The sequence below is a fragment of the Bos indicus x Bos taurus genome, chromosome 11 (genome assembly GCF_003369695.1).
Source record: "Bos indicus x Bos taurus breed Angus x Brahman F1 hybrid chromosome 11, Bos_hybrid_MaternalHap_v2.0, whole genome shotgun sequence".
Classification (NCBI taxonomy): Eukaryota; Metazoa; Chordata; class Mammalia; order Artiodactyla; family Bovidae; genus Bos; species Bos indicus x Bos taurus.
The window spans coordinates 106,072,139-106,079,578 of record NC_040086.1 but is presented as its reverse complement, the minus strand read 5'-3'; the positions used below and the strand labels follow the sequence as shown (position 1 = coordinate 106,079,578).

Sequence of the window (7,440 nt, the reverse complement as noted above, 5' to 3'; positions counted from 1 at the left end):
GGGACAGCCCCCCGTAAAGTCAGAGGTGTAGGTGAAAGCACAAAGCAGAAAGTAGGCAGACTCTGGTTTTGGGGGTAGATGGGGGACTCCTAAGGCTCGATCCCGCCTTTGCGTATGCCGAGCCTCCTTCCTCAGGACCTTTGTCATGGGTGGAGTTCCTCATGCTGGCTACCGGCAGTGGTAGAATTCCAGTTGAGCTATTCCAGATCCTGAAAGATGATGCTGTGGAAAGTGCTGCACTCAATATGCAATATGCACTCAATATGCAATATGCCGGCTCCCGGCAGGGATCCAAAACCAGTTAATGTGACAACTGGACTCTTAAAGGTCATAACAAGCCCAAGGACTCATCAAGTAGTTAGGACAAAAGGATATATAACCTAATATCTAATATAAATCAGAATCTTGAGTTTTTCTCCTTCTGGTTAAGACAGAAGACAAGATGCCCTCCTCTCAATACCAGAATAGTTTCTGAAGAGACTTGATCATTCTCAGGTAAAAATTGTCCTAGTGAGTGGTAAGATGCGGAGGTGAAGTGCCAAGGATATGTTTATGGAAAGTATTATAAGAGCAAATATAGCACTATAGCTAAGTGAACTCCCAAGATGCAGTGACTTAATAATTTACTCCTTTCTCAGGCAGCAGTATGAATTAAGGGGTTTGGGAAAGGCAATTAGACCCTCAATATGGGGTTTCCATCTTTGTCTAAAGAGTGATCATTTCAGTGGCAACATTTTCAAGTGGGAAGGAAGAGAAAAAAGTCCGTATCTAATGGCTTTAACATAGATGAGGTGATCTTTAGGTTTCAGGCACCACTTTCTACTGATGGCTCATTAACAAGACTTGACAACATTATGTATCCCACTGACAAGGAGCAATGGGAATGGTGGTGAACAGCTGGATGACAAATGTTTTACTTATAAAATAAAACATAAAATAATGGACACTGAGAAATATGTCTGCCATAAGGATCACAGAAAATGTGATCTTAAAGGGTCAAGTTATAATGGTCTCTGTCAATATGATTGTTTCTTGAGCAGCCTATCGTTTCATACTTGACACCAACTTGTTAGAAGCAAACTTGGGTGATTTGAAAACATTAAAAAAAAAAAAAACCTTTGTTAATGTAGTTTCCAATACTAATCAAATAGTACTTTTTCTTCCTGCTCAGAACCTAAAGTTAAGAAAAAGAACTCTCCTCCCACCATCTGCTTTTTCTCAGAACCAATCTGAGGGAATGTGGCTTGTGGCAATTAGTACGTTAGCCTGAGTTACAATACTTTCTGTGCTTAAATGAATCCATCTTTCCAGTGATACTACCACAAGTAAGTGTTACTTCTCAGAGTCTTTCTACACGTGTTCAGTTGTGCACCCCTTTTAATTGGATTAGCCCTTAAACAAGAATAAACTCATTCATGAGAAATTACTTCTGCTCTGATTTGCTTTTATGCTGGTATTATTAGCAAGAGTCAACAAGGACAAAAAAATGTATTCCACTTATATTAAGAATGAAGGTAGATTAAGTGGACACCAATCAACATAAATTGAATTGTAAATGTGTACTCAGATCCCAATGGATACCAGTTTGAGCTGTGCTGCTCACATTTTAACACATGTCTAGTTCAATGACATTTGGTTTTACACAGATTCTTATCTGGTTGATCCACTCTAGTTATTAAAAGCTTGACTTAAGCAGCTAAATACAGACCTAAGAATGTAATGTTAGTGATAAGAATTTGGAATCAAACAATACCTTCATTATAGCAATCAAATGTTTAACAGGACATTTTTCTAATCAAAAGTTAGATTTTAAATGACAAAAATCCATATTGCTTCATCTTTTTAAACTATGAGAAGGACATGATAGGCTTTAGTCATAAATTTTTCACCTATTTAAATTAATGAAGAGAAAAACAACTAGCCAAAATCCAAACCAAAGAGTAGAATTACGGTGAGTCAACAGATTGTTTGAAATACAAATACTGTTAATTATAGAACAATACATACTGAGAGTTAACCTTCTGATTGATTCATGACACTAGTTGAAGATTCTGAATACATTTTTGTTTTCAAAAGTCCATGCATGTATGAATGTTATTGAAAGCTTTTTTGGTAAATGAGGATCCACCAACTTTTATATTCATGGAAAAGTGATGAAGTCTTAATTTTTTCTAATGAAATTATATATTACTTATAAAACAAGTGAAAAGCAATTATATATAGAAAATATCCTAAGAAAGCATATTCAACTCTTACAAAGATACCTCCAAATTAGCGTGTGCTTATGCAAATGTGTTTATGAGTTATCTGATGACTACACTTAGCACAGTTCTACATACACTGGGACTAACACTAATAGGTCAGGGTTAGTATGTTTGCATATGTAGATGAAGGAGGCCTAGTCCTGAGAGTCCGTTCACGGGGTAAACCATCACTGTGTTAGACTGGACCTCTTAGTATATTTAAGTGTTGCCTGTATACAGTCTATTTTAAACAGGGAATTTATATGCCTGGACATTTATAACCGGAAGTGGCATACACGGAATTATGTGCTGCAGGTTCACTGCCTCAAGTTTGCCTTGACGATTGCTTTGTTGACCGCCTCTTTCACACCTTTGTTCCTCAAACTGTAGATCATAGGGTTCAGCATGGGAATCACTGTGGGGTAAAACACGGCCACCATCTTCCCCTGCTCCACAGACTCTTCAGTGGGCCTCCTGAGATACATGAAGAGGAGAGCCCCATAAAACATGGTAACAGCTGTCAGGTGGGACCCACACGTGGAGAATGCCTTCCTCCTGCCATCGGCAGAGCGCATGTGCAGCACGGCCGCTGTGATGAGGGTATAGGAAACGAGAACCACTGAGAGGGAATATGTGAAATTCATCCCAGCAATAACAATCATGGTGCATTCTTTAATGTGGACCCCTCCACAGGCAATCTTGATAAGAGCAGGGTCAGCACAATAGAAGTGGTTGATTTCAAAGTTTCCACAGAAGTACAGGCCATATGTCCACAGTGTGCAGATTAGGCTGACAGAGAACCCATAGATGTATGTCACTGAGATGAGACGAGCACAGACACTCCTGGACATTTTACTGCCATAAAGCAGAGGGTTGCAGATGGCCATGTAGCGATCAAAGGCCATCACAGCCAAGACATATACTTCCACATGGACAAGGGCTCTGAAGAAGTAACACTGCACCAAACACCCCACATAGGAAATGGGTTTTGTCTGATAGTAAGTTTTCCAGCGTCTTCAGAGTGACATTGGAAGAGAACCACACATCCACAAAAGACGAATGACTCAAGAAAAAGTACATGGAGCTCTGAAGCTGGAGGCTGATGCTGATCAAAATAATGATACCAATGTTCCCTATCAGACTGATCATGTAAACTACTAGAAACACCACAATAAAGAGACCTTGAAGCTCCTGACGACTGGTCAACCCCAGAAGAACAAATTCTGTCACATCTGTGAAATTTGGCATTGCCTTCACTTAGACCCAGTCTGCAGTGCCTATGGACAAATTAAAAGAAATGAATGGATTTATTTTATTCTTGAAAATTTTGAGTCATGCTTATCAGTATTCTAGTTCAAATAATATAAAAATCAATGTAGACTTTGTACAAAGTTTAATATAAGAGTATATAATCACATTTATTTCCTTTAATAGGCCTTATAGGTAATTATTACAATATTTATTAGTTTCTTAACTCTAAAACAGACAATTACATTCACATACTACTAGTATTAGACACTTATTTTTGCTAAATTATTTCAGTGATGCTAACATCATAGATTGCTAATAGAAGTAAAGCTAGACTGAGAGTCATCAGAGAATGACCAAATCCATTTCAACATATTGTCTTATAGGAAATGACTTGAGACTCCAAATGTAAATATTCAATAAGGTCAGACAACCACTTTGTGCTGAACAGGGAAGTAATAAGAGTGAATCACTGAAATGCCATTGAATACTATTTGTGTGTATGATGGTTGCCTCTCATTGTCTATACTAATACAAATGCACATGTAATATTAACTTATTTCCCTATGACTTGGAAGATATCCTTTTTTAAAAATGTATTTGTTTGTTTATTTTTGGCTGCGCTTGGGCTCCTCTTGGTTGGCGTGTGTGGGCTTCTCACTGCAGTGGCTTCTCCTGTTCTGGAGCACTGACTCTAGGTGAGCAGGCTTAAATAGCCGTGGCTCACAGGTTCTAGAGCGCAGGCTCAGTAGTCATGGCCCTCGGGCTTAGCTGCTCCATGGCATGTGGAAGCTTCCTCCAACCAGGGATTGAACTTATGTCCCCTACATTGGTAGGCATATTCTTATCCACTGAGCCACGAGTCCAGAAGATATCTTCTTATCCTCACAATTTTACGGGATGATTGTCTTAAACCTTGGTCTTACAATCTAGTCATTGACATACTTTTCTACACTATGCCAGCATATGATATAAAAAGCTTTCAACTTATGAAAATCCTAGTCATGTTTTATTTTATTTAGCTATATATTTCACTTGCCTGATTACTGCTGCTTGCAGGATGAAGTAAGCGGTATTTAACAACACAGACTGTATCAGTTTAACAGTTATCTCAGAAAAGTAAACCGCAAGTGGATCAATCACCATACCAAAATTATATCAATAGATAAATTCTATATATGTATAAAATAAAATTCAGGTGCCATGCTCTTAAAATTATTGTCTTATTTCAGATTCTACTTCTTTTCAGCAATAATCCATTATATGTCTAATTATTTATTTTCAAATTCAATGTCATTACAATTAAAATGTCCACAAGGAATGTTTTCTCTGTTCAATACACTTCCCCAGATAAGTCTTCTGAGAAGTAAACTGCTCTGAGTACTTAGGGATGCATCTGTAGGATTAACATCATCTCAGGAATTTAAGATCCCCATAATAACATTGCTTGAAGGGAATATTATGACATAAAATGGGCTATAGATATAATTGCTTATAATAAATCATTTACAAACATCAAAACCAGTGTTATGTCAAATATATTTGCTATATTTATTATTTATTACATTATATCTAGAAGTAGTCTAAGTTTTTTAATATGAAACTGAACAAGCTACACGAGAGTTTGGTTTGCATCATAATTGATTCTTTTGAAAAGGAGTGAATGAAAAATTTAGGAAATGGAACTACTGTGAGACAAAAACTGAGCATGCTGATAAACACAGAAATAAGAAGAAGCAGGATGCACAGAGAGTGGTCAAAGATCTCTTTGAGGATGTGACTTTTCAGTTACGGGCAAGTAGCCAGTTATGTAAAAATATTGAGGAAAAAGAAAATGAAAATACAAAAAGTTGGAAGAGGAACTATTTTTTAAAATGTATAAACTCTATGATTGTATCATGGCTCCCTCCAACTAGTAGCAACTCACAATTTGGAAGTTGATTAATCTCTGTAAACAATTTTCCTACCCCTGAAATTATTCATATGGGAATTAAATACACCATAGAGAAAATGATTTGGGCACATAACAGTCACTGATATTTCAGTTCTGGTCTGGGTTCACCTGTACCCTATATTTTCATGATCATAGATCTTCTGGTTACTAAGTGTAGATAAACTAAGCCAGATGAGAGTTACTGAATTTGACTGGGAGATAGAGCTAAGACCAAGAATTTTCATACATAAAAACTCTTGCCTCTGTTTGGTGAACCCATAATTACCTAATTAACAGTTTGATTTGGATTATTGGTACAACTAATTATAAGAGGATGAGATCGTTAGATAGCATCACCAACTCAGACATGAGTCTGAGCAAACTCTAGGAGATAGTGAAGGACAGAGGAGCCTGGCATGCTGTAGTCCATGGAGTCTCAAATAGCCAAATATGACTTAGTGACTGAACAACAACAGCAACTAAATATATATAAAAAATCATCAAGGCACCTAAGAATAATAAAGTAATACTACTTCTCCAATTTCTCTTCCTGTGTGATACGTGGGTTTTCTTCCACTTTTCATAATCATTAGCTCTGTGATAGTAGAGTTTGTCTCATTCATTTTAGAACACTTCAAACCGACTACATTAGTTATATATTGTAGACATTCGGGGATATTCACACGTGATTTTTAAGCATCCTGATCTCCAGATCAGCTTTGTAGAATGCATTACTGTGTCCATAACTAGTAAAATCTCTATTAAAAACCTGCTCTAGTGGCAGCAGTCTCAGTTTTAAGGTGAGATAACAGCTACCTTTTGTTGACTCCTTACATGATCTTTTATAAATAAAGGTCCCATGAGAGAGGCTCTAATTAGCATAGCTTTCTGAAACATGAGAAAACTGACTCACTGACAGACCTGAGGCTCTCCTTGGATCAGACATCTGCAAACTGGCCAGATGGAAATGCAAACCAATTAACTGAACTCTAGGGGTACACTCAATAACTGTATACCACTACTGCCTCTGATAACTTTTTCTAATATTCTTTTTCTCTACATTTAATATGTAGTTTGATTATTGTCCAAAAAAGGGGAAAAGTTGTCCTTTTGATAATTCATGCTTGATGAACCAGAAGAGCTTGACATGGCTATGGAGCCTGAAAAACAGAGTTCTTGGACCACCATTATCTATGCCTCTCAAGCTTAGGTGATCCCACAGTCCTAGGGCCAGATGACCGAAGTAACTTCTCATAGAGAGCCACTTTATTAGATAACTGTGCATCGTCTTTTAAAGCAATTAAGCATATAGAATGTATAATTTAGAAATTTAAAATATCACTTTCATTAACTTTTCAGGAATTTTACACACACACACGATACAGCAACAGTATAATTATTTCTTCAATATAGTGAAAGACAGGCAAGCGTGGCATGCTACAGTCCATGGGATGGCAAAGAGTAGGACACAACTGAGTGACTGAACTGGGAATATCAATCATTCCCAGTGACACCATACTTTCAATTCCATTCAGATACATTTTAAAACACAATGTGAAATCACTGGTCTTTGTAGAGAAGACATAAAGGCAAAACCTAAAGAGCAAAAGTTCTTGTAAGTCCCTATGGCAGCAAGATATTCTAATGAATTTTTATATCAACTAATAATTTAAATAGTAATATTTCCCAAGTATATAATTCCCAACAATAAAACACTGATAACAAATAGGTCCACAAGTAAGGTCTTAGTCTCTTCTTCAAAAAAGGGCTAAAAACTAAAGATGTGACTGCATTAATCTCTATTGCAAAAACTATAAAATTTGCAGACCTACCTTCAGCAGCAACAAAAAAACAATGACAATTCCTCACTATTTATAATAGAATCTTGAACACTGCACACATTGAGAGCATCTCCCCAAGGAACTATCCAGAAAATGATGAAACACATTATAATTAAAATTATAGAAACATCTCAGGAGTAAGGTAAGTTAAGGAGGGTTAATCAGAAGAATGTCT

At 36.8% G+C, this 7,440-nt stretch overlaps 1 pseudogene; it reads right to left on the bottom strand.

Annotated features, from left to right (window-relative positions):
• Window positions 1-257: 257 nt before the first annotated feature.
• LOC113901936 lies at window positions 258-4,290 on the bottom strand (annotated as a pseudogene).
• Window positions 4,291-7,440: the final 3,150 nt, after the last annotated feature.